The sequence below is a fragment of the Falco biarmicus genome, chromosome 4, assembly GCF_023638135.1.
Source record: "Falco biarmicus isolate bFalBia1 chromosome 4, bFalBia1.pri, whole genome shotgun sequence".
NCBI classification, from domain to species: Eukaryota; Metazoa; Chordata; class Aves; order Falconiformes; family Falconidae; genus Falco; species Falco biarmicus.
The window spans coordinates 51,234,817-51,260,933 of NC_079291.1; the positions used below are offsets into that span (position 1 = coordinate 51,234,817).

Below are 26,117 nucleotides of genomic sequence, written 5' to 3' on the forward strand. Positions count from 1 at the left end.
TACTACGCAAGTACTATGGGAGTGTTCACATCCTGAGACTAAAAACACCCAAAAAAACCCAACACACAAAAAAACATACAGATAAAGAACATGATCTGAGATTAACTCCTAAGCAATCAGTACAAGAAGAATGGCTAAAGAAAGCCCTACTACATGGAAGGAAACCCATCCCAATTAATAAAATCACGGGTCAGGATTTGAAAGAAATATACATGTATTTACTGGATAGACAGGGGAAAAAAATTGCTCCAACAATTCTGACGTAACTCTTGCAAAAAACCAAAACTTTACCTTATTAAGGAAGGCAAACTCTTGTATGCCTCTGGCCAGTAATTTTGAACAACTAAGCCTTTTATGAACCAAGTTCATCACTGGTGTGAGACACCTATACCTTGCATAAATTATAGTCTTACTTAGCATTTTTAACAACCTACACTATGGGTAAAAGACTTATTTTACCAACACTTATGCCACACTGGAGCTAGCTAAAAAGCCATTTAAGAAGAAAATTCAGAAGTTTACTGAAGACATCATCATCACCCTTCCCTCTTTCATAACTTTTATACTGGACAGATTCACTGCCTGCGGTCCTTACACACTTCTATACTTAAATGCTCTGAAAGGCTGTGGAAGGCAGTAACTATGAAAGCTTGTTACAGGTATGTCCAAAATTTGTGAACTTTAGTCGACTGAAGTTGGGTACTCAATCCCAAAACAAGTCTCTTAATTCCAAAATTTGCCCTGACTCTCAATTTGCGTGCAATGAGACAACTTTCTAACAGATTAGACAATGCAGACATTTATGGAGAGTTTTAGATGTCTAAAATTAAGAAAACATCTTCAAATGTTGCTTTATTTCTTTTTGAAGTATTTCATCCTAATTCAGAGATTGCAGATAGCACAATTCAGCAGTCCCCAAGCTGTGGTTCACTGGTAGAAATGCACAACAGTCTAGATGTAGCCTAAGCCACTTCAAGGTCAGCTTCAGGCGAAATTTATTGCCCATCCACATAGTTGTCTTCTCCAGGAGCACCACATCACTATGAGCACCCAGTGGGTTATATTCACCTGTGACGTGGAAATGCTGAGCACACTTCCCAGCCTTTCACCATCTCATTTGTTCTTGAGATGATATTAGGCTGAAAAGGTGATGCAGGCTCTTCCCCAGCAGAAGCCTCATGTCTTTCCTAAATAATCCCTTCTACTCTGTGCTACGAGGGCAGGCAGGACTCCCAGGCAATCTGAACACTAGCTGCATACAGACGGCCTATCACCTACAAATAGTACGGACACACAGCATCAAATCACAGCAAACAACCTAGCAGGCACATACTGCATGCACAGCAATTACAGTCATGAAATTCTTGTTGCTTCTGCAGTGTTCAATCTTTCCTGAAAAGTTAAGAAGTACTGCTCTGGCTCACAATGCATATGGATTAAGACAAACTACTAAGAATTTTAGTTCATGGTGAACAAACTCAATTTGGTTTTATGTTTGCGTTTAAAAATAATAGCTGCAGGTGCTTGCTTAGATTAAAAAAAAAAAAATACACTAGTTTAACTGGTATGGAGGGCACTTCCATGTTAAATTAAGTGCTATAAAGCTCCAAACTGTGGAAGAAGAGCATCTTCTAGCAAATCGTCAAAGTTTTAAGACCCCTACCCAACATCCGCGCACTCACAACTCCCCTTACATAGCTGACTTCATCACTAGTAACTTCCATCACAGTGCCCAGCTCATGAGGAGTGATTTTTCTCACTCAGTCCTTTGGTGCTGAACCCGATACCAAGGATCGGTTGCAGATGCCACTTCTTGAGGGCAGAGACCACCATCCATAGCACTATCAAAGAGTCACCAACACAATAACTTTTTTTCCCCCACTCGTTAAAACCAAACTCACTATCAGAAAGATAAAGTACTTTGTTACACTACCTAGCCCATGAACCATTCCCTTCCTAATACAAATATCTGGTCAAAAGCAAAGAGGGTTTGTTTAGGCATGGAAAAGCTGGCATTAAACATAAATCTGTACTTGTAACTATTTTGTGAGTACTTCCAGTTTCATACAAAACAGCAGTCAACAAATGGTCTACTTCCCTAAAGACTTTCCGTAGTGCACTAAGAAGGGTTGATAATAAAATAATAATAAAAAAAAAGTAAAAAAAATGTGGAGAGATGCCAGGTCCTTCACGCTGAAGGATGAGGGACTAGAAAAACCCAAGGGACTGCAACCTGAACCACAAACTGGCATTTCCACTCCCACTCTTCCCACCTCCCGACACCTGTCTCAGTGATAACCCCTAAAGAAATAAACAATTTCCTACAAAGGATAGCAACAGAAGTGGAAATAAAATAAAATAAAAAAAAATATTCAGCATTTCTAGGAGAAGAAAGCATTCTCTGCTTTTCATCCTTTCCACTGAATAGGATCTTCTCAAAACTACAACAAATATTATTACTCCTACAATACAGTGACCATGGCAGATGATTCCAGGGTGTTAAAATGTCAAATTATACAATTATAAGACCAACCAACACCAAATTAAAACAGTTTTTCATCCCTTTTCCTCTTCTCAAGCCACCCCAGCTCTAGCTTATGTAAAGTTGTTTGCCATATTCGCAGAAGACAAATAACTCCCGAAGTCTGCCATATTCAGGATGAGCCCCAAAGGACACACAAAGTTTCCCAAGTCCTTAACATCAGGATTTTACAGGGGGGATGGTTTCTGAAACGCACGGCAGGCCAGGACAGCGCGCAGCAGCTCCCTACCATCCTCGCCATAGGAAACCCCACACCCACGCGTGCATCCCTACCCGTGATGGAGAGGAGAGGAGGCAGACAGGCCTCTGGACAACCCCTGAGGCGGGGGCAAGGAAAACACCTCACGAAGTGAGCCGGGGGAGTTATCTGGAGACGCGGTTTGGGGGACGGGCGCACACACACACACACACACACACACCCCTCCCGGAACACCACAAGCAAGCCCCTCCACAGTTCACATTCACACCCGACCGCGAGTGCGGCGGGGCTGCGGGCAGGCCCTGCGGGGCCGCGGACGTCGGGTGAGCAGTGCCGGGAGGGCCCCGGCCCGCGGGGCTCCCCGCACCCGCAGCGGGGTGGGGGAGCGGGGAAGGACGGCGGAGAAATTGGCCCCTTCCCTCCCCAACCCGCCCCCGCCCCGCGCCCTACCCCGGTGCAGATAGGGAAGGCGAGGAAGCCCCCGGGGCTGTGCCGGGGGCCGAGGCGCTCCGCCAGCAGGGCGATCCGGGAAGCCAGGGGGCCCCGTCCCCCGCCGGCCCTCTCGGCAGCGCCGGGCGGTAAGGCCGTCCCCGCCGCGGGGGTGGCGCAGCCCGCCTGCAGCCGCCCGGGGGGAGGAGGGATGGGGCTCTAAGTTTACCCCTTTCCCCGTCCCCTCCTCTGCCCCCCCGCGGGGAAGCGGGGCCATGGCCCCTCTCCCGCCGCGGCCGGCCTGCGGGGGCCCGACGTCTCTCTCCTGTGGAGACTCGGCGCTGTCGAGCAGCTGCCATTACTCGGGCCAAGACCCGTCCTCCAAGCAGACATCCCCCAGCCCTGCGAGGAAATGCGGGGGCGGCGGGGGTGTGCGTGACAGAAAGGAGGGGAGGGGGGGAGTGGGGAGCAAAGCGGTCGCCCCGCGTGTGGGGAAAGAGCGGGGCCGGGCGGGGGGGCGACGGGGCCGAAGCCAGGCTGCGCCACACCCCGCGCGGCCTCGCCTCTCACGCGAGTCCCCGGCTCCCCCGCTCCCTGCAGGCCCGCGCGGAGCGCTGGAGGCAGCGATTCCCTTGTGCGCCCCTCTGCCCACCCCACCGCCCCCCGCCCCGGCCCCGGGGCTGGCTGCAACTCGGCGCGGGGGGCCCGCCGCCGCCTCCCAGCCGAAATCCGACCGGGGAAGATGTGGGGACAAAAATAATCGCCGTTAATAATCACACGCGCTCTGCCGCCGTCCCCTTCTCCTCCTCGGTTTCCAAGCGGGCTGCCAGATAATCCTGCCCACTCCGAAAAATGAAATAATAATAATAATAATAATAAAATCCCGCCTTCCATCCCCCCCCTTCCCCGCAGCCCCACACATTTTATTATCAAGTATAATTGCTCCCCCCTCCCCATATGGCACCCCGCGGGGCAGGATTGCCCCCTCCTCTGGTGCCCAGCCCTTCCCCTGTCCCCTCTCCCCCATCTCCTTGGAACAGTGTGTACATGATTTTGTAGTTTTTTTAAGGCGCCATGTTTATAATCCTCCATCATATTAAAAAAAAATCCACCCAGCATGAGACACGGCGTCTCTCGCACCCCAAAGCCACGGAGGCAGACACAGAAATATCCACAGGGCTGTAAATTCACCCCCACCCCACCCCCCTCCCGCACACACACCCCTCCTCCCCAGACTTAAAAGTCTCTCTCACCTTGTGCTGCAGGCGCTGCTTCTGCTGCTGCAGGGGGGGAGAAGTTAAGCCAGGGGAAACTTTTCAATCCCTTCCCCAGGCCGCTGCTGCCTCCTCCTTCCACATATTTTTCCCCTCAGAGTTTTATTGTGTCTGAATTTTCTCTCTCTCTCTCCTCTTCTGTCTGTCCACAGTTCAGGTTTCTGGGGTAAACAGGGTTTAGGATGGTGCTAGGGATATTTGGGAGAAGGAGAACTCTAGTGGTGTCTGCTGGAGTTGCTGTTTGTTTCTTTTTTTTTTTTTCTTTCTTTTTTTTTTTTTTCTTAATAATACATTTGAAACGGATCTTTAACTATTTCTTATATAGGTATTTTATCATACTTTTAGGTCTGGACCCTATCTTATTGCAGAGGAAAAACGTGCTGCTGCTTTGGCCCTCATACATGCAAATTCCTCCTACCATGAAGTCAACTTGGAGACATTCTGGTTAACGTCTTTGAAAGTAGATAGTCACACTGAGCAACAAACTGAAACATACAGAATCAGTGATCTGTTTCAGAGTTGGCTATGTGTTGCAACCTGTAGATCACAGAAACATAGAATCATTTAGGTTGGAAAAGACCTTTAAGATCATCAAGTCCAACCATTAACCATCCTTTCACTGCAGGATTGGGAAATACACGGTAATGTGAAATACATAACTTTACAGGCACATATATATGTAAGCAGCAAGAAAACATGTACATTTTATCCTGTTTTTATATGGAATGTGAGGTAAATATTATTACTAATAAATGTCTAGGCAAATACATTCTGAAGTTTCTGAAGTTCTTCAGGAATTATTTAATAAAAAAGTAACATACTTCACAATTAATTAATCTTGAATAGAAATGTGACATACTTTATTAAAATACACTGTAAGCTTAGTTCTATAAACATTTATGCATGCAAATAGTTTTAGTCATGTGAGGAATCGTTAGTATTGCTAAAATAGTTTTGGACTGCTAATGCTGAAAAAGATGCATCCATTGTGCCCGGTCAGTGAAAGATTTAACAGAGTTTGCGCACTGAACAGCGAAAGTTTCTCCAGTGTCTTCAGTAAATAAGATTTCTAGTAGTGTCTAAAACCACATTTTGTTTGAGACTGCTGCATGAGGACTTTATGTCCTCTTTTAACAAATAAAATGCAAGTAACATAGTTGCATGAAAGAACATCTTACATGATCTAAAATAAATAGATAGGAAAGAAAGTGCTGGTAATCTGCTTTCAAAAGGTGCTTGAGGAGTTGGGCAGATACCAAGCAGTGGTACTATCATTTATTAACTGCATTATATTTCTTGTATTAATAAAAAACAAATGTAATTTACAAGCAATTCCTTAAGGAAGAAGGGATTTACCATCAGTATAATTACAGAAAGGCTACCTTATGTTGAGCATTTAGTTGTGATGTTTGGCTCTGGTTTCGTTAAGGCATGTAATTTTCAAAAGAAGTTTGATAGAAATATATGCCAAGTTTCCATGGGATATTACTGGCTTGGCTGTCTTAGGTTTCTTTGAAACCTTCTCTGTACAAATTGCATCTGAGCTATATTTATGTAAGAAAAAAAAGTCCTTATGGTTTCTACTGTTTCTGCCATGAAGTCAAGCTATCAATTCTGCTCAGGCTGGCGTGGTGAAGGCACGCCGCTTTTTGCATCCAGAAGCAAACGGAGGAGAAGCATAGCTGGCAGCACACATAACCATCTTTAATTCTTCAGCTGGAACAGCCAGGTACCCCCTACAAATAGGTCAGCTGGGGGAATTTGCCATAACTCCAAAACAAAGCTCCAATTCCAGTCCCAAGTTCTTTAGCACAAAGATTTACTGCTCTGCCACAGTGCCTTCTCCTTACCTTTGTAAATATTTATTTAAGGCAGAAGTTCAGCTATCTTCAGTATAAAAAGGTTTTAGCTCTTTATCTCTTTAGGTCTCGTAGAGAGCTGTCAAATAAATATTTAGGCCACAGTTTCACCAATGCGGAAGCATATTCAGGGTTGAAGCTTTATGGTTTGCCTACCTTACAGGTTTTTACCTGGTGTCTACTGCTTGCCGACAATTTGCTGTACTTAACATATTTGTAAAGGCTAGTCTGCACCATCTCCAAATATTTGTTTCAGGATACAAATATTTGATTTTGGCAAGAACAAGGTATCCTAAAGCAAACATGTAGGGAGTGTCTGCCACGTTACCTTGTCTGAGCTGGTGGGCAGTAAATCAAGTTAAGTGTAGAAAGACAGGCATATAGTTTATATATGGGTGTTTGTGGGCTTTGTTGGAATACATTTTGTTACCCTCATTAGGGCCCCTGGGTAACAGTTCGCATTATGTAGCCTTCAGGGTACACATTTAAGAATAAAAAAGATGCATATTTTTTTTGTCGTTTTGACTTATTTTTATCTGCATTGGAAAGACTTTTGAACGCTCGTCAATATACAGGTTTGCAGCCCTGCTAGCAGCTCTTGGGGAGCCCCGATCCCTGCATTTGTCTGTTCAGTTTGACACCGAACGGGGGCCCTTCGCGGATCCCTTTTGGCCATTAACTTCCTCATGGAGCTGGCGCTGGGAGCGCTAAACAGTTAACCGGGAGGGCCGAGACCGGCAGACAATGGGAAGGAAATCCCACCCTCCCCCGGCCCTGGGCAGCCGCGGGTTTCCTTATAGGCAGGGGGAAATGTTTGTTAAAACAAAAAGCGGGCTCAGGGCCGTCCCTTCCCCGGGCGAGGGCTGGGGGCGGTGCGGGGGGTGCACTCCGGCATTCCTCCCCTGCCCGGCCGGGAAGGTCCCGGGAAGGTCGGGCGGGGAGCCGGGTGCCTGGCGTAGGACGGGCACCTCGGCCTGGAGTAGCGCTGCCGGGGGGGGGGAACAACGAGTTTGCTTGGCAAAGACGCCTGTAGAGCTGCAGCCGGTAGCTCGGGGGGTGGGGGTAATGGCGAGGGGTCCGGCCATCTGCTTCCTTACGTGGTTGTGGGGAAAGAAACCGCACCACTAATGCAGCATTAGTAAGAAAACGTGATAAAGTTACTTCCTTTGGAGCAGAAAGTACTTGCCCTAGGAATACATCAGGCTGCGTGTGTGCTATATGCTTTTGCCAGCGTTGCTGCACGGGCGTGTAAGCAGTAGGTTTGTCGGTGCCGTTTGATTGCCTGGGAAAGGGGCTGGGAGGGCAGGAGAAGAAGCTGCACAAGCAGAAGCACAGTTCTGCCAGAATAAGTGGCATCCAAACTAAGAACATAATCTACTGCCATGAATTAAAGGGGCTATCAGGTGGGTTCACAGGAAGGAAATCCCCTTGCAGGTTGGAGACACACAAACCATGACTCAGGGAATCCCCGAGCTGAAAGCAGTCGGAGGCTGGGACACAAATACCCCAAGTGCCTCACTGTTACCGCGTTTCCCAAGGTATGGAGAGTACTATGTCCACTATACTTTTTTTTTTTTGTGTGTGTGAGAAGACTGCCTGCCTGTTAACATGCAGGCTGGTAAATACACCTCCATTTCACATTTAAATGATACTCTTCCCCTCCTCCTTTACAAAAGATAATTTTAATTCCAATGCTGAATAGCACAGTCCTGTGCGGATATGCCCTTCTATTCTTGCCATGATCTTTTCATTCTCTTGGTTCAGTGGTACAACCGTCAAACGTGCAGATGAAGAAGTACATCATTGCTGGCAGGTTGTAGGGACCAGACTCAGGACTGTGAAAGTATCAGTTGAATGCTGCCCTTAGCAGAGCTAGGAGCATTGTGTCCTCTCCATGGTGGGACTTGTGTTAGGCTAATGAATGCACAGCCCAGCCTTCTTCTCCAGGACTTTCTACCGTCTTCCTGGCTGAACCAAACCCACCCACTAAGTGCTCAAGTCTTTATCTGGCTTTGTAACATAGCTGTCTCTTGTTGTTAGTGCCAACCCACTTTACTGTGTGCTCTGCTCCCAGCCTCACTGAAACAAAAATAATTTGGATGCGTTTCCTGAGAGGCAGGTCTGCTGTGTTGTGATCATAGAAGTATTAATGCAGAAAATTAGTGTAAATTTTTCATCAGAAGCAAATTTTATCAACATAGTTTTCTTTGCAGTAAAAATCTCAGCAATGCATTTAATTTAGGAAGCTGGGGGGAAGGGAACAAAGCCTTAATAGCAACAGGCTCAGGAAATCCACGGAGCTGAAAACAGTTGGAGGAGGGGAGAGTCTTAGGGAGAAACTTATGCCGTTCCTTTTTTCCCCCCTCAGGCACTGAACAGAAAATACCAAACTTAAGAGGGGGACACAGAGCAGAGAACTCCCAGTAATGTTTGCTGCTCTATGAAGCTAAGGAACAAGTTCATGCCACCCAGAGGTGCTGTCCTTGCAGGCTTGATCTGATGAGGACTGAAGCAGACCCTGCAGCAGTCAGGTTTGCTTCCTTCCCACTATGGCCCTGGCCATGCAGACTGGCCGTCCAGTGCTGGTTAGCCACAATGCTCTGATGCTCTGAGGAGCTTGATGAGGAGTTCTGTGACGTGGTGGGGCTTGAGAAAGTAAGGGTGTAAATAAAAAGGTAGAAGGAAAAGTACAGGCAGAATTTCTAAAGATGTTCCTTGAAAACAGTACATTGTGAGGAGGTGGGTCTTTGGTCTGACCCTCTATGGCCAGTACTCACATGTGGGTGTAATAACTGGCAGTAATGAAACCAGAAAAGCCTGTCAAATATAAATGTAGGCTAAGATACAAAACACATCTTTTTCTCACTGTGTTCTCTCTTTACATTTTCATGCACAACTGGGAATAGAGGTTTATCCTAAAAAGTTTACCTGTGAGTAAACTGACATATGTTTGTGACATATGACATGTGTTTACGCCAGCATTATGCTTCATGAAAACTGTATGCCTGATTCAGCACAGAGTCTGTCAAAGGAAACTGAGCTCCATATTTTTTTATCTAATTCAAAACAACAGAATGAGCTTGTACCGGTTTCAGACTTTGTGTTGTGTCATTGGCTACTATATTTTCAATACAAGAGGAGATGCTGTAACATGAAAAAAAGTTTTAACATCTGCTTTCAAGTATACACCGAATTTGCCTCACGCAGGTTTGTCCAGTCTTGATGTAATACCTAAAATAATTTAAATCTATGCACAATAAATCCACAAACCTTAAATTTGCATTTAGACTGACATAGGATCTGTTGTTATTTTATGACGATGCAGTGACTGGAGATACATAGTTTACCAGGATTATGAGAAAACAAGTAGTACCTTTTTGTTATTAAAATAATTATAAAACTAGAGTTTTTACTTAAGGAGACATTGTCGCAGCACTCTCCAAACTAATAAGCTGCAACAAGGTCTTTTACTATCACGTACCAGCACACTCTTCATGTCAGTCCCTCTGCTGTCTTCTCCTCGTCTCACCTCATCCAGGGCATGCTCTTTCTTCTCTTGCTTCTTGCTCATGCTCTTTCTTCCTCAGCTGCTCTCTCTTCATTGGCTCTCAACCACTTAACAGAACCAGCCACACCGGCACCTTATCTACATTGGCCAACCTGACACCCCTGAAGCCAGCCCACAGTTGTATATTATCAATGCTAATTAACCCAGCTTCATCCTTCTACAGAGACATTATGAATGTCATAATTGCAGGGAAATACTAATTAAATAGTACATCATATTAAACGCCATATAGCCAATAATAAGAAAAAAACCCCTATATTTAAAGTAAGTGGAGCCCATCATCCCAGGACAGTGGAAATATATGGGTAACGGAGGTATCACAGCATGCACTAGGAGCATGCAGAGATGTCCAAGTGCTTTTGCTCTGAGTCGGTTCGTGACAAGCCAGGCTTGACCAGCTTTGGTCCAGCACTGGCTCTGAGCTAATTATTGCAGAAATACTCTGTCTCTGCCCTGTGCTTCAAAGCCTCCTGTGGTCAAAGTTTGCTCGTTAGCTCTGATGTAATGCTGGACCCAGGCTTGTTCCGTGCATTCATGTGGCACTTGTCTGGGATTAACAAGTCTTTCCAGTAAACAGACTTCTGTCATGTGTAGAGCAGAGACATCCAAATGTTTCTGAAAGAGTTAATGCGTTATCCCTAGTACTTACCTGAAGCTACTAAGCCTTGGTGGACCTGAGTTGGTTATATGCAGAGCTACCCAGCTGTGGCTCTGCACAGCTTTTTCCCAGGCTCCAGTTTCCAGGAACACAGTGTTTTGCATGGCATTAGATCCAGTCTTACACAGATTATTATGCCAGTTGTGATGTTACACAAAATTGTTTCTGGAACAGAGTTGCTCTCAAATCTAACACATTGCCAGAGCTATGAATCCCCACCAGACTGAAGCTGGGCTGGCATGAAGCCATTTTGATGTGCTTGCAGCTTTGTTGTCTTCTGATGTCATCTGCAGCTTGAATAAACCTCCTAGAGATGTCACCAATTGGCTGTACAGGATAGGTGTAAACAACAGCAACATTTGTGTCAGTTTTGAACTATTATGGCCAAGATGAAAGCTAATCTAGGAAAAAAATAAACCCCACATCTGCCATTCTGTGGTTCTGACCCCTTATTTAAAGCATCTTCTATTATCCAGAGCTGAAGATAACATGTTGGGTAAGATAAATTAGTTTTGATCCAGCATCACCAATTTAATTTTCGTTGCATTCTGTAAGGAATCATCTGCTCAAAACTAATTGTAATATTCAAGTGTAATTGTCCTACCACTAACAACCTTCTTACACTGACAACATTGGAAGAGAATGCCATGAGAAGCTAAGCAAAGTGGAACTTATGCACTGGCACTATTTGAAATGATGGGATTTGAAAAGAGTGCTGGGACAAATAGATTGTATATTGTCATGTATATGTCATGTAGGATATGTATTATGTATAATTCACAAGCAATAGATATTATTTATATGTCTATCTTATCTAATAGCTGCATTATGTTCAGTGGATGGCAATGCAATCACTTAAAAGATTTCTCATTAAAAAAAAATTATAAACACCCTATTAACTTTAATAAGAATAATTTGGGGTTTTGACATATTTCCTAAATTTAGCAGGCATACTATTCAAAAGTCATGGATAGCTATTAGCAGAATAACTAAAATACGGTTACCATTGAAACAGTAACTTTGAACATCCCAAACTGCTGAACTGAAAAAGTTCCACCGAATTTCCTCAGTCCTGAACACAAAAAGAAAAAAATCACATTATAACATGCTGAACTGTATCCACGCATCACTTAGGGCAATCTTGATAATATGTTTTGTGTTTGATACCTGCACTTACTAAATTTTTTACACTGAGAAATAAATCCACATATTTTATTTCTAGTATTTGCATGGTTTATAGCCTCTTCTTCATGCTGAACTGGTGCTAATTTTGTTCATTTGTTAACATAGAAAGGAAGATTTATCATACCCATATTTCAGTTCTTATCTGTAGGTCATGCTACTTTTCATCTCAGTTATTTATGTGAACATTTTCCCTTTTAGATGACAACTTTATTGCATTCACTTTGGAAATAGTGTTGCCTTTGAATGGTTTAACACAGCACCAAAGTGTTGGGACAGAGTGAGTCACATTTTAACTCTCCCATAAGTCTCTAGAGATCTAGGGAGTCCTGCTCAAGTGCCAGTTAAATAAATGTTGTGTTTCTTTTCTCTCTCTCTCTCTCTTTTTTTTTTTTTTAAAAAAAAAAAGCACTGCCTTTAGTTGGGGATTATGCAAATTTCTTCTCTAAAGACTGTTTGTGACTCAAAAGCAGGTCCATATATTTAAGTTTCCTTGGACCATGTCAGCCATTTAGTATGTCCCTCAGCAAATACAGACATTTGAAGGGAGTAGGATGCAGCCAACAATACTGCAAGCACTCTTTCATGCTTGCAGTGTAAAAACTGTTGTTAAAACTATTAAGCGTCATGTGAATAAAATGCTCCTGTTTCCTTTATTTGAGCTCTGAAGCCTGTTGTATGCAAAACTGCAAATAGAGGAGCAGAGGCTGGGCAGAGCCTATGAAGGTCACTGAAGTCTCTGGAAAGATTCCCATTGACTTTGGTAACCCTGGGTTCAGAACATAGGTAACTTTCTTTATTCTGGACCTAGCAGGATTTCCAAATCATTGGAATGCCAAATATTTATTCTTCTGATTCCTTCCTGTCTCCATTCTGTGAGATGCAGTTGCACAGAACTTAAGACATTTTATGCTTTAGCTCAACTCCTCAAAAAGATGCAGCGACGCTGGTTTTGGACTAGTAGAAGTATTCTGCATTATGTAAGATCAAGGTAAACATGAAGTGTTGGTACCTTTTTAAAGTCTAAGCAGTTTCTGTGTGACTTTTTAAACAAAAATAAAGCAGAGTGTTAATTCTGAAATCTGTGGGTGAAGTAAGTAGAAAAATTGCAAAATATCAGAAATAGAAAGAATTGTATTTAGAAAATGAATCAATAGAACTGATGTTATACAATCACACTACGCTTACATTTAACACTATTTTTCCAATGCTATTCAGAAAAGTTGCAAAATGGTAGGTGTACACCTGGTAGAGACCAACACAGTAACACAGTTCTGCCAATAAAAACTCAGGAAATTGCAAGAAGTTTACAAAAATTTTCAAAGGGGATCCTGTAATAAACATCAAGCAGCAAAGCATTGTAATCATTTATTATATTATTATTGGAAAAGTGATATGAATTGCCAAATGGATTCTTGATTTGAAAAGGGGGCAGAGTTCCTTCCAATTCTCTTATTTAATATGCTTCATTTTAGAATCAAACTCTTAACTTGATTATATGAAAACAGGAAAAATTGACTCACAGAAAAGCCTGTGGTTGAATTATTTTCCTGGACTCATTTTGTCCATAAGAAAACTTTGCAGAGGTTTTATACAAAACATTGTATCAATTAGTTTCCTGAGAACATGAGAATTTACTTATGAAGTTGTATTTGCCTCCTAGTACTGAACTGTGAGCATATAAGGTGGTAGTGCACACTGTACATATGAGCAATAAAAAAGATAGTATGTGTCTTCTGGAAATCATAGGACTCAAGATTATTCCAACAGATGTTCAAAAAATTAGAAGAGGCAAAAAACCCCAACCCCAAACCCCTTTAAGACCAAGACAAAAATATTTTTTTGTTGCGAACAGCCAGAAGACAGACTGAACCGTTTCAAAATATTTTATATACATGTAAGCATACATGAAGAGACAAATTAACCCTTTCTGTCAGGTTGGAAGTACTGTCCAATGAGTAAGAATATCATGTTGAAGCGAGGATTATAAAAGTAAAATCTTTCCTCCCCCAGGAATTTAGTGACTGGAGAATAAACTCAAAGTATATTTGTGGTAGCAGATTGGCTTCTCTCCACCTTAACGTATGTGACTTCTGGAGTCAAGTGTCCCAAATTTGTATCCACATTTGTGTTTTACTGGTTAGTATGGCCACCTAGATGACAGGTGACAATAATGCTAGCAGTGTACTTCTCTTACCTTTTCATTACCACAGTAAATGAACTCAAATCCCCCTGATGGTAAAAAAGATAAACCAAAACAGATTTATGCACAGTGTTTTATAACATGATGTCCATAAGGAAAAAAATATAATCTACAATCCCCTTGTGGAACATTAATTGAATTGTTAAATTGTGCTATTTGCAAGAATTTTCACTCAGTCCTGCAGAACTCCCAGGCTCAGGGAACGTGGGCAAGTATGAGCTATTTTGTAAGCAATTAACTTGCCACAAAGTAATGGCGGCAGTTCGTTTGAATGCCTTCATGAGAACAAAGTGTGATAAGGAGACATACCTTTGGAGTATTGGAGTCTCGATGTTTTTTGTCTCAGTTACTAAGTTTACATGGCACAATACAGACCTACAAAAATCTGCACTTGAGTTCTAGCTTACTGTTCCTGGAAGTGTAAAAGTCAAATCTGAACTCATTATATGTGACAGCAATTTAATTACAGTATCTTTATGGGAATACCCGATCAAATATGATACTGAAAAATATATAAAAGAAGACTTTAAAAATTGGGAAGCTCATGAGCTGCCAAAAGTGTTACAAAGAGATGTTTCCAACCATTCTCAAAGGTGAGCCCTTCTCTTAAACAGAATAAAAATCATTCTTCCTTCCAGAAATGAAGAATATAGACCAGAGGTATAAGGCTAGAGAACATATGACATGACTCGGTAGTTTAGTAACTCTGAAAGGAGCTGATGGTCATGCCAGGTAATTAGTTGAACCTGAACTTGTGTAGTTAATGAAAGGAGGATATTGTTGCAATAAGTAAGGTAAAGTAGAATGGATTAGAGGAGGAATAAAGAGTTGAAGACCAAATTAAAAATAAAAAGCCTTTGCTCTATTTCTACACCAGGAAGTCTACAGGAAGGTTGTTATGCCAATGACTTAAGATTAAAATCATGTATGTGGACACCGTTGAGAAGTTAAATGAATTTGTCATAGCTGAGGCTTCAAAAAGAGGTAGTAAAGAATAAAATGCCAGAATAAAATGCCCTCTGTAAAATTTTTCAATAGAAGCTTGGATTACTATTTTGATCATAAGCAGCAACACTGATTAGTAAATAAAACATGTTCCTGCCTGTTGTCTAGCCCTGACACTAGCCTATACAACATGGCTTACATTCAGGTGGCTTAATTCTGTTACCTCTGAAATACAATGTTCTCATTTAACAGCCTATTGGGAATAATGTGTGGCTTGTACTGCCCCTTAAGTCGTGCTTAACCTTTTTTTTTTCTTCTCCAGAAACGATGTCAACCATTTAACAAAATTGGTGACCTAGTGCCAGTGCCTATGCTTAGGCCATAGAACTGCTTATTTTATCATACAGACATCGCTTCTTCATTTATACTACCTGCATACTGCAATTTATAGAAAAATATGTGAATCCAGTATGCTTAAAAAAAAATCATCTTCAGACAACCCTGAAATCAAAACAAAATTCCCATAACCGTTGCCCTAGACAAATAATTTTGTTACTATTAACGTGAGCAAACTGTTTGCAAAGCAACAAGCCTAGCAAGCAATGAGAGATGGATTTGAATGTGCATTTATGGAAATACAGTTTACAATTACTAGATTTAGGTACATTATGTCTAGTGCCTATTTGTATGTGAAAGACATTAATTTGATTGTTTACTATTTAGTTCTCAACATATATTCAAAAAATAGAAACACATAGGTGCTGTGTATTGAAGGCCCATGATTTTCAAGCATTTAGGAACTTCTTAAACAGCTTTTTCAACTTGTCAAGACATGTTTGAGTTAGCAAGCACAATAATAACTGAATAATTTATTTAAACATACATGTACATGCTATCATAACTAACAACATTAGAAATGTTGAACATAAATGTATAAAAATCAGTTTTGTAAGTCAGAAAAGTTAAGACAACCTTAAGCTTCTTATGTCCTAGTTTTCACAAGAAAACAACAAAAGTTAGAAGCTGAAAAAGTAGGGCCTGTAGTAATAGCAACAGCTGTCACATATTCATTTTTGTCTCTCTTGGATATTGAAATGGCTAAACAGAATTGATTAAACTTTTCCTTAGACCTGCCCTGGAAAGGAAGCAGCTATGACAGATTTCATCCAACAAATTACTTATTTTTTAAATTGAGGCTTATAATGAAAAATCTTGGCATTATTAAATAATATTCCTCCTGTGGTACTATGAAGTAGAGAGGGGATAGTGGAACTCCACTGCCGTTTGTCTTACTAGAACCATAGAAGCTGTCTGAACTCCAAAAGACTTGCTCAGTATGCCTGTGGTTTACAGGAGCATATGTGTGAATCTTCTAATTCAACAGCAGAAGACACATCATACTGATTATTTCTGTTGCACAGAGTTATTGCTGATCTCTTCCTATTCTGCAGTTTATTATTGGTAAATAATGCTTATTTTCAGACAGTCTACGTATTCCTTGTGCTACTATTTAGAAGGCACAACAAGTTGTAAGTTAACATCACTGGAATTCAGGGAAGGGGAAATGGGAAGAAAAGTGTTCTGATCCCCAGCACCTTGTTCTGAACAGATCAAGTAATAGTGCATCCAACTCTCTTTTATTAAGGCCATGAAGAGTGTAGTAGTTAGGTATCTGATCAGAGGTATAACAGTATACATTTAAAAAAATCACATAGCATTTTTTTTTGGCCACAAAAAAATGTTAAATCTTTAAACATGATACACAGGCAAAGAGACACTGAGAAAATTCCAGTTATGATGCCATTTTAAAATACTTTCTGTTACCCGCTGAGAACCATTTGTAAATACTTAGACTTTTGAATGTTCTTTGTAAAATATAGTAAGAGTCCCTGCAATGCCAAAATTTGTAAGTGTAACTCTGAGAGCCAAAAAAACATGATCAGGAATGATTCCTTATGCTTTCATATTTCCATTGCATCTGTGCTGTTGGACCCTCTGTTAAACCACACTCTACACCTCTGAGTTCAGAGGGAATTTAAAGCCCCTTAGAAGTCAAGAACATTTAGCTTGAGTGAGGCCTTTAGTGTTGTCCAGTTCTTCTGTTTACATTGAAATCTAGCAAAGTAATCTCATAGGTTTTGAGGTTGTTTTTACAGGCATGCATACAAAAGAGAAATAGGAGCCCACTTTTGATACTTTACAACAGTGATTTAGCCAGGCAGAACAGGAAACTCCATTCTGTCTTTCTAGTAAACTCAATAAATCTGTCATGTTCCACTGAGTTTCAAAGCCTGCTGAAGTTCTGAGTTGTAGATGAGCCGGGGCCTGCTTCTTACCATGGGAAGTTTTTGTAAATGCTTAAATGAATGTGAGAAGAAATAAAACTCTATGATACAGTAACAGCCTAATCTGGATTCCAGTGAAACTGTGTGGAGAGAGTCCTCTGCCTTACACAACAGAGAAGAGGTAACAGATCACACTTACACATCACTTACACAACTCATGCTGTACCTGACAGGAGACTGATTCTTAAAGCAGAAACAAGCATATGCCCATGTACTTGGGGATAGTCATATTCATTTTCTGTCTGTCATGGAGTAGCATTGGTGACAGTCCGGAAAGCGAGGAAGCACCTGAGACCCTGCTCCGCTGGAGAGGTCAGCAACTGCAGAGTCAACAGAGACGCACCAGAGAAAAGAGAGGACGGGAGAGTAATTTTTTTTTCACCAACCTTGTTGTCTTGCTTATTTTTTTTCTCATTTTATCTCTTTTCCTTACTGCTTTTCATATTGCTCCCTTAACTTCACTGATTGAATCTTCCATCGCAGAGAAGGACTTAACTTACGTGAACTTCAAAGGAGGAAGGCAGGCAGTGGAGGCACAAACCTTTATATCTGAGTGTGCATTGCTCAGGAGGGGATCAGCATTATGCTGGTGTGGCCTTGACTGAATCTATAATTTCCAATACTAGAAACATATGTGTGCACCTGGGTCAGTATTCTATTTTCTAAGATATTTCCTTCAAAATATTTTGTAAGCTATCAGTTTGTGGTTTTGTTTTTTGTTTTTGGTTTGGTTTTTTTTGGGGGGGGGTTGGGGGGGGCGGTGTTAAGCCTTTGCACAAAACACTCAGCCCTGTATATTTGTGCAAAATGTAAAATAGATGCCTGGCAGGCAAATGTAGAGTACGTACTGCCACAGTAAACTGGTGATTGCTTTCAAACCATCGCTTTCTACTTCATTGCACAGAAATATGATTCTCTTAACCCCTTTGCTTGAGTTTGATGGGAAGATCACGAGACTTTCAAACAAGAACAGCTAACAGCAAAATAAGAAGGAGCATCTTAGAGAAAAAGGGCAGCTCAAGCTCACTGCCATAGCTATGGGCCTTAAAGCACTGGTGCTTCTGGTGTGCACTGTCTAAGGTATCATTCTCGTGGGCCAGCTCCTAAGTATGAATAGCTATAGCCAGGTCTTCATTTGAAAGAACTGTATGCTATGTACTGATGAGGCACTGAAAATAGAAAGCTGACCTGATTATACTGTCTGTGAATGGCGGCATGCTTTTCTATCATAATGAGTGATTTTGTCATTTTGAGATGTTGTGGGTTAACACCATCAGGCAGCTCAGCCCCACACAGCCGCTCCCTTGCTCACTACCCCACTGGAAAGGAGGGGAGAATCAGATGAGTGAAAGTGAGAAAACTCGTGGGTTAAGATAAAGATGACTTAATAGGTAAAGCCAAAGTTGCACACTCAAATAAAGCAAAGTAAGAAATTCATTCACCACTTCCCATTGTCAGGCAGATGTTCAGCCATCTCCAGGAAAGCCGGGCTCTGTCACATGTAACAGGGACTTGGGATGACAAATGCCATAACTCCAAGTGTCCCCTTTCCTCCTTCCTCTCCCAGCTGTCATTGCTGAGCACGATGCCGTATGGTGTGGGATATCCCTTTGATCAGGTGGGGTCAGCTGTCCTGGCTGTGACCCCTCCCAGCTCCTTGTGCACCCCCAGCCTCCTTGCTGGTGGGGCAGCATGAGGAGCAGAGAAGGCTGTGCTGCTGTGTAAACACTGCTCAGTGATTGCTAAAGCATCCCTGTGTTAACACTGTTTTGGCCACAAATCTGAAGAGCATCCTATGGGCTGCTATGAAGAAAATTAACTTCATCCCAGCCAAAACCAGTACCTGAGATTATGTTATTACAATTCATCATGTAACTCAAATCTGTTGAGAAGGGGCGTCAATAGCATCTTTGCTAGATGAAGTATTTACCATAAGCACCAGGCGCTTGTGCTCCTCCGATCTCTTTGACAAAGATCAGTGTTGACCTCTTCATCTGTGCAGATGGTCACTCTAGGACTAGTTTGCTAACCAAGGTAATCAGATTCTCATGATGTTCTAAACTCTTTAAAAATACTTTCAAAAAGATGTCTTTTAGTAGTTGCTTCTATTTGTTACTACCCAGGGCATAGTCACCATTTTATTTTTCAGCTCCTATTTAGCTTGGCAATGCGAAGCTGCGAACAATGTGATTTAATTTTGCTGGTTGGAGATTCAAATATTGGAGAAAATTGCTTCTCATCTAGTTTTAAAACAACTTCAACCAATGGCAATACATTAATTTTGAGGTGGATCTTCTTTTAAATGGTCTTATCTAAGATATTTTTTAAAAAGTATTCCAGAAACAAAGCAGGTGAAAAAAGATGAAATTCTGTTGTGGGAAGAGTGAAGCCTTTAGTAACAGTGTTCATATAAAAATGATAATGTAATAAGAGATTGCAGGAGTTGATGAAGGAGAATGTTAGGAGGAGGTGAGAAAGGAGACATACCTAACTGCTGTTATGAAAGCTTTGTAAGAGAGAAGGACTTCAGACTTGGCACATACCAGAGGCAGAAACAGCACATAAATTTTTAAATAGGCTGAGACATTGCTGCATGTGTACTCCATCCACTTCAGTACGTATATCAAAATGTAAATGAGAAGGAAATCAAGTCTTGCTATGGATACTAACACCTGTACATCAGGAGGTATGAGTTTGCCATCTATGAACATATCATTCAATGCTAAAATACCTAGCTGTACCTTATTTGCATAGGCATCTTAGAAGACTGCTAGGTTTTCCTACTAAGTTCCATTACAAACGCAGTTATAAAAATAAGGTATAAAAATCCATTCACTATGTGGTTTTAAGATTTATTTCTGATATTTTGTGGGGATAGTTATACAGTCTTGGATTCTTTTTCTGCTCTTTGAGAGAACATGAGAAAACTGAGGTGTATTTGCAGTTCCTTCTCAGGTCTATAGATTGCTTATCCTACAAGGATAAGTGCCACGTCAGTGGCAGTCCCGATGTGTTGAAAATGTTTTTTTCTCTGTTTCTTCCAGACACTCCAAATGCTGTATTACATCGGTTGCTGACAGTACGGATGGGAGTAAAGTCATCAGGGTCAGTCTGAAAAAAATAGCAGTGATGGTGACAACATGAAAACAGCTACTGGATTTGCCAGCATGGTTTGCAGAGTTTGAATTGCCCCGGGTCTGGCCATCTGAAAGATCACTCACTGCTCATCTTGTGTTCTTTCACAGCAATCATGCCTGTTTGGTTTGGTGGTCCAGCATGTTGCCAGTGTTGCACCCCTCAAGAATTCAGAGCTTGTTCAGTAGAGGGTCTGTACTTCTGCAGCCTGCTTCTGACAGGGTGGGATGCCAAATTTTTGAAAGTCCAATGTTGCAATGTAAGAATTTCTTTGTATCTGATTATTTGGAGAGGGAATGGGGTGAATAGTTAGGGTTTACTTGGTTAATTTATTTGTGAATTACTATTCTGTAATTATTTTGGATTCCCAGATGCCAAACTTATTGGACATGCTAGGACATTACAAAGTAATGGAGCTTTTTACTTTAAATAGTGATTTGGAACATTTAAAAAAATAAGGAGAGAGTACAGAAATGGATAAATGATTCACACACTCTGTTTTCCAGTCCGAGATAAACGTCAGTTAACAAACTGAAGCCCAAAGGGTATAAGTTGGCAATCAATTCTGCTCCACCAGACATTCATAAATATGATTTATTTAAATTATGTGCTGTTCAATAAACATCTGAATCTTTATTTATACCTCTTGATTTGCCAAAATGTTTTGCTAGAAATCTAAGAGGATGAGGAAATATGGTAAGAACTACTTTCACCATCTGTTAAAGGGAAAAACTTGACATATTTTTTGGAAGAAACATGCATATTTTCTTCTGAAAAAATATTGTGAAAGACTGCTTATGGCATGGTCAAGGGGCAAAAGGAACATAAAAAATATTTTAACCTACTCTTTATAGGCAAGTAGCTAAAATAGTTGTTTTGATAATGTAACAGGGTTATAGAGGAGTAACAATGAATTTCAGTAATCTACTACCTTTCCTTAGACAAACATTGCAGTTGGAAGACAGTCTTCCTGGCCTTTCATTTCTTTACCATGGCAGTTTGTTATCACAAAAGCAGGCTAGTCTGTGCATGAAAGGGATATGTCATTTTAGAATATTATGGGGGAAAAACCCAATGGAAGTAATTTTGCATTAAGCAAACTATAAACAAGCAGGAACATGAACTTTTGGCACGTATTAGCAGGTAGAACTCCAAGAAACTTGTTGATTCCTATTTGCAGTGGTCCCTGTAGATATTCTTGGCTTTTCTTTGGCTTCAGTTCACTTTACTACTGTGACAGCTAGGAGTTATGTGTTATTTTAACTCTCAAAAGCCATAAAGGGATTAGGCCCACATTGTGCTAAATTCTGCAAGGATAAATAGAAAAATGCTTTTCCTCCCTGAAGATCTTACTCTGTTTTCTTTAGGGACAGTGACAGAAAAGGCAGGGAGAAGAGATGCAGTATGTATGTAGAAATATTAATTCAGCGTGCAACTTTAGTTTTGGATTTTGTTTGGGTTATATGTAAACTATTATTATAATTTCATTATTTTATTCTACAATGTCTTTCTTCCCAAACCCTCTTTGGGTACTTCCTCACGCCTTTTACTCTTATGTTCCTTTAAAAAATTGAATCCCAACTTTTCTTTTTATCCTTCTTTATGAAGGAAACACGCCGTCGTATTTTGTTTGTGTGAGAGAGAGGAAGAGAGAGAAAAAATTATTACAAGTTTTGTGAAAATATGTAGTATGATGGATAGAGGAGAGTCTGCAGAACCCTTTATTAGATGATCCAGACCCACACTTCTACAAAAAGCCATATGTAGAACTGCTTGTGTCTACTGGTGAACTTCCTCTCTGCTGGCACTTTGTTTCAGCGTGTAACGTGGATTTGTAGATCAGTCATGCACCTGTCTGGGAGATGCAGTTTCATGTCTGCACAAAGAACTGTGGTACCTAGATAAGCACTAGGGCATCTGGGCACTTGATTTTTTAAAAACATTCTTTAAAATTCAGAACACACTGTTTTCCTTAACAAACACTGTTGCAAGAGGTTAATCACAAATGAAGGATGAAGCATAGTAACTGATAAATATTACATGTTGAATATCACCGGGAGATAACCAGATAACCCAGCTGGTCACATGCAATCCAAGGAATCGCAACAGGCATATTGTTAGGACTGTTAGTAATAGTTAATTGTGATTGCCTACAGGCATATATTACACCCTTCTGTGTCACCTTCAGCTGTTCACTCTGTTGTGTCTGCAAACAATATGAATGCCGTTGTCCTGAAGAGATAAGAATCTGAGAAGTACCTCTTTGTGGGCACTTTGGTGAGCTTGGAAATAATAACAGCTTCTGAGAAGACACATCTATCACCACTATTTTGTTCACGTTTGACTATCTGGAATGCAAAAAATATTGAAAGATAATAAGATATTTTATAGGATGATTATAGATGAGATATATAGTGTCTGACTTGGCTTAGCTTAGAGGAATTATAATCAATTTTTCAGTGAAGACATTTCAGTGTTACACTTCTGAGAAGCTCATATTAACAGTAAACCCTTGAGCACATCTGATATGAAGGTTCGGCATGAAGCAGTATGCTTTCAGCTACACCTGTGCATTTCAGCTGAGTCCAGCGTGAAATGCTTTTCTCATCTCTCTCTCACATAAGTATGTTTATAGAACTGAAAGCACAACTGAGGACAGTGAAATGGGGCGTTGATGGAAACAGAGCACAAAGACTTGACATTTTTCTTCTTGAGAAAGTGCAATGCCTGGACAACCACACTGAGCAGCACCTTTGGTGTGGTCAGCATATGAAATGCTTTAATTTCAAAAAAATAGCTGATAAAGATCAATTCCTATTTAGACTCTTAGCCATAGGATTAATAAGATGTGTACAGTCAGCGTTCTGCTGGTAGATTAGATGGTCTCTTCTTTCCAAAGTGACAGGAGATAATAGTGCCTTGAGATTTTTATTGGCTGAACTTTGTAGTCTGCTGAATGTTAAACCCCTTCAAAGGGTTACAAAAGGGGCATCTGAAAACTGGGAAACCCCAGTCAGTGTCCATTTTTTAAAAAATGCGTTCTAAATAATGAAGAGGTCACATGGCTTAAAACCTGCTTTGGTTCCCATTTAAATCAATGATAAATATCTTACAGAAACAGGAACAACATAGTTGAGTTATGCTCATAGGAGCTATTTTTCAAATATAAGAAAATATACAGTCCAAAGCTTTCTTTCAAATCTTAGTCTGCATATTACTAGGGATTTTAATGCTATCTCTTTTTAGTAAGTTAATGTATACATTTGTAAGGAACTCAACATAAAAACCTCAGGATCTAGACATGTATTTACATGTTGTCTAATACGAGATGCATCTATATATATCTAGAAAACTGAGATACACCAGATTTGTTATTTATAATTTAAGTCCTATGAAGCACTTTTTCAGAGGAAACTCATTAATGATCTGAAGAAAGGCTCAGCTGGCATGGATTTGCTATTGGTTATTAGGATTAAGAGTAAAATTAAAATAGTGAATCCTCTTATAATAGGGCCAGATCCTCAGAAGCTATAAATCACAACAGCTCAATGTAAGTAAAGTAAGCTCTGACAATTTACATCAGTTTAGGTTTTGACCTTCTCTCCAGAAAATGATTTCTCCGAAGATCATACTTCCTATATTTGTCTTACTTTGTGTCTGGCAGAGAATTAATGAACACGTAATTGCTTTGGTGAACTCAGGATAAAACTTCTCTGTTCAAGAACTCTATTCTTTTACTGATTAACTTGCTTCATGGCTGAGTTAGTTCTGCAGGGTCAAGCTGTACTAATGACCAGAGCACAGGAACATCGTCAAACCAATGAGGGCAAGGTAGGCTTGGAAGTATTCCAGTTTCTGTTCAATTAATCACTGAAATCTCAGGAGCTTTGGGGACAGAGTTGAAAAGTAAGTTGAAGAGAAAGTACATAAAGAATTAGATTCATATTCCAGGCGGTGGGGAGTGGGAGGGAGACCTTACTGGATGGGATGCAAATAAAGATGGATCAAACAAAAATGTGAAGAAATAAATATTTTTTAAAAAATCATTAAACATGTTACTGATGATTTTTCAGAGGGTTGTGATTATTTCTTCTTTACTGTAATTTATTTTTGGTTTTTTTCTCTCTAACACTGCCTGATAGTGCAATCTTTATGTCAGTGTGACTTACTTGTATACGTACAGACCATGCTTGCATAAAGGTTCAAAAGATCTAACTCAGATATCTTTTAAAAAAAGTTTCCACTTTCTTTTTCACAGTCCAGATTTTCTGCCACAACACACTGCTATATGTAACCTAAAAAAATTGCTGTGTTTAAAACCCCAAACTTGCCCCGTTTAAGGTCAATGAGAATTGCAAATGCTCAATATCTCTCAGAGAGGTCCCAGAGACAGACATGGTCTCTAGACACATGGTTCCAAATCCCATTAGCACTACTGAGATAATGGCATGTGCGCTGGAAGGAAAATAGGCTGCTCAAAGATTAGAGGAGACCACGTTTTTCTCATAATCAGCAGTTCAGTTATTGATTTTTTTTTAAAAATAGCACTCAGCTGAAAACTTTCAGCAGGTGCAGTACTGTGCCAGCTTCACACAGGTTAGGGGAAAAACTGGATTTCAGGAAATTGGACGGAATCTTCCTAATTGTGTCTTAGGTTTTCAGCTAATCTTTTTATGAGCACTATTGTATCAGGTGATTTGAACTTGAATTGTAGATAATAAACACATCACAAATGTCATTTTTTAAACAACTCTGGCTGCATTTTTTTCTGGGAAAAATTGATTTCAGCCATACTTAATTGAATCAACTCAGATACAATTAAATTCTATTGAAAGCTAAACTCTATTTTTAGTTTTCACATCGGTTAGTAGATGAAGTAAAAACTGTTACTATGAGCTTATTTTGACCTGCCAACTCATGTCAAGGTTGCAAACTGCATGGACTTCAGTGTTACCTTGCATTATTTAACTTCCTAACTCAGTATGAAGACTCAAGTTTTTTTCTTGTAAAGATGAGACACTAGTACTTCAGTTTCTCACTCTCTAGAATATGGTCAGTATTTTGGTTGCAAGTGAGAAGTTAAACTAAATTCATTAAGTTTGCTTAACTTTCAGAGTGTTGATCAAAAAGTACCATAAAGAAAATCAATAAAGGTAGGTGTTGTTAGTAAACTGAATTTCAGCACTGGATGTCTGTGTAAAGACAATACAACTACCATTGGGCTGTACAAATTGTGAGGATGATTTTGATAATTTTTTAGATAAGGATCATAATATTGCAACAGTTTTAGCTTAATTACAATGGTAGATGAAGGTTGGTGTATTTTTTTAAAGTGAAGTAAGTTTCCAGAAAAACAAAACAAAACAAACTGTTTCTGGGGTTGAAATTTTTCAAGTGTTTTATTTTTTTTTTTTTTTTTTTATCATTCAGTAAATTCTAAGTATTGTATTCCTATAAATCCACTGTATTCCACAGCTGGAGTCTGATATTCTGGTTATTATGGCGGAACTTTTCTGTAGGAATTTCTAGATACTTCTCTGTGAACCAGTGAATACGGTTGAAAACCCTGCCAAATTCTATCTAACAATATTTGTAGTATGCTCAAGATCTCATAGTAGATCAAAAGGAGATTCGACCATTTTTCCATCATTTATCTGCTTGAATCTTTCTCTCCAAAGAATGAGGAAAAGATTCCCTTACCCCTTCCCCTCCCACCGTAGGAGACAGAGTTCTTCACTAAGAAACAGAAATCTTTGGTAGATTTTCCACCTGCTCTAC

At 40.5% G+C, this 26,117-nt stretch overlaps 1 protein-coding gene across 7 annotated transcripts in view; it reads right to left on the bottom strand.

The window, feature by feature from the left end:
* The window catches only part of ZMYND11 (zinc finger MYND-type containing 11), a 106,365-nt gene extending 101,719 nt beyond the window's left edge, over positions 1-4,646 (bottom strand). For 3 of the 7 annotated variants that reach the window (XM_056334516.1, XM_056334515.1, XM_056334511.1), the window contains exon 1: positions 4,424-4,646. The gene's annotated coding sequence lies outside the window, so the exon portion shown is untranslated. Of the gene's footprint in view, positions 1-3,191; positions 3,346-4,423 lie in introns of those variants that run through there. The other 4 variants (XM_056334518.1, XM_056334514.1, XM_056334517.1 and 1 more) reach the window with 2 other exon arrangements.
* Positions 4,647-26,117: the final 21,471 nt, after the last annotated feature.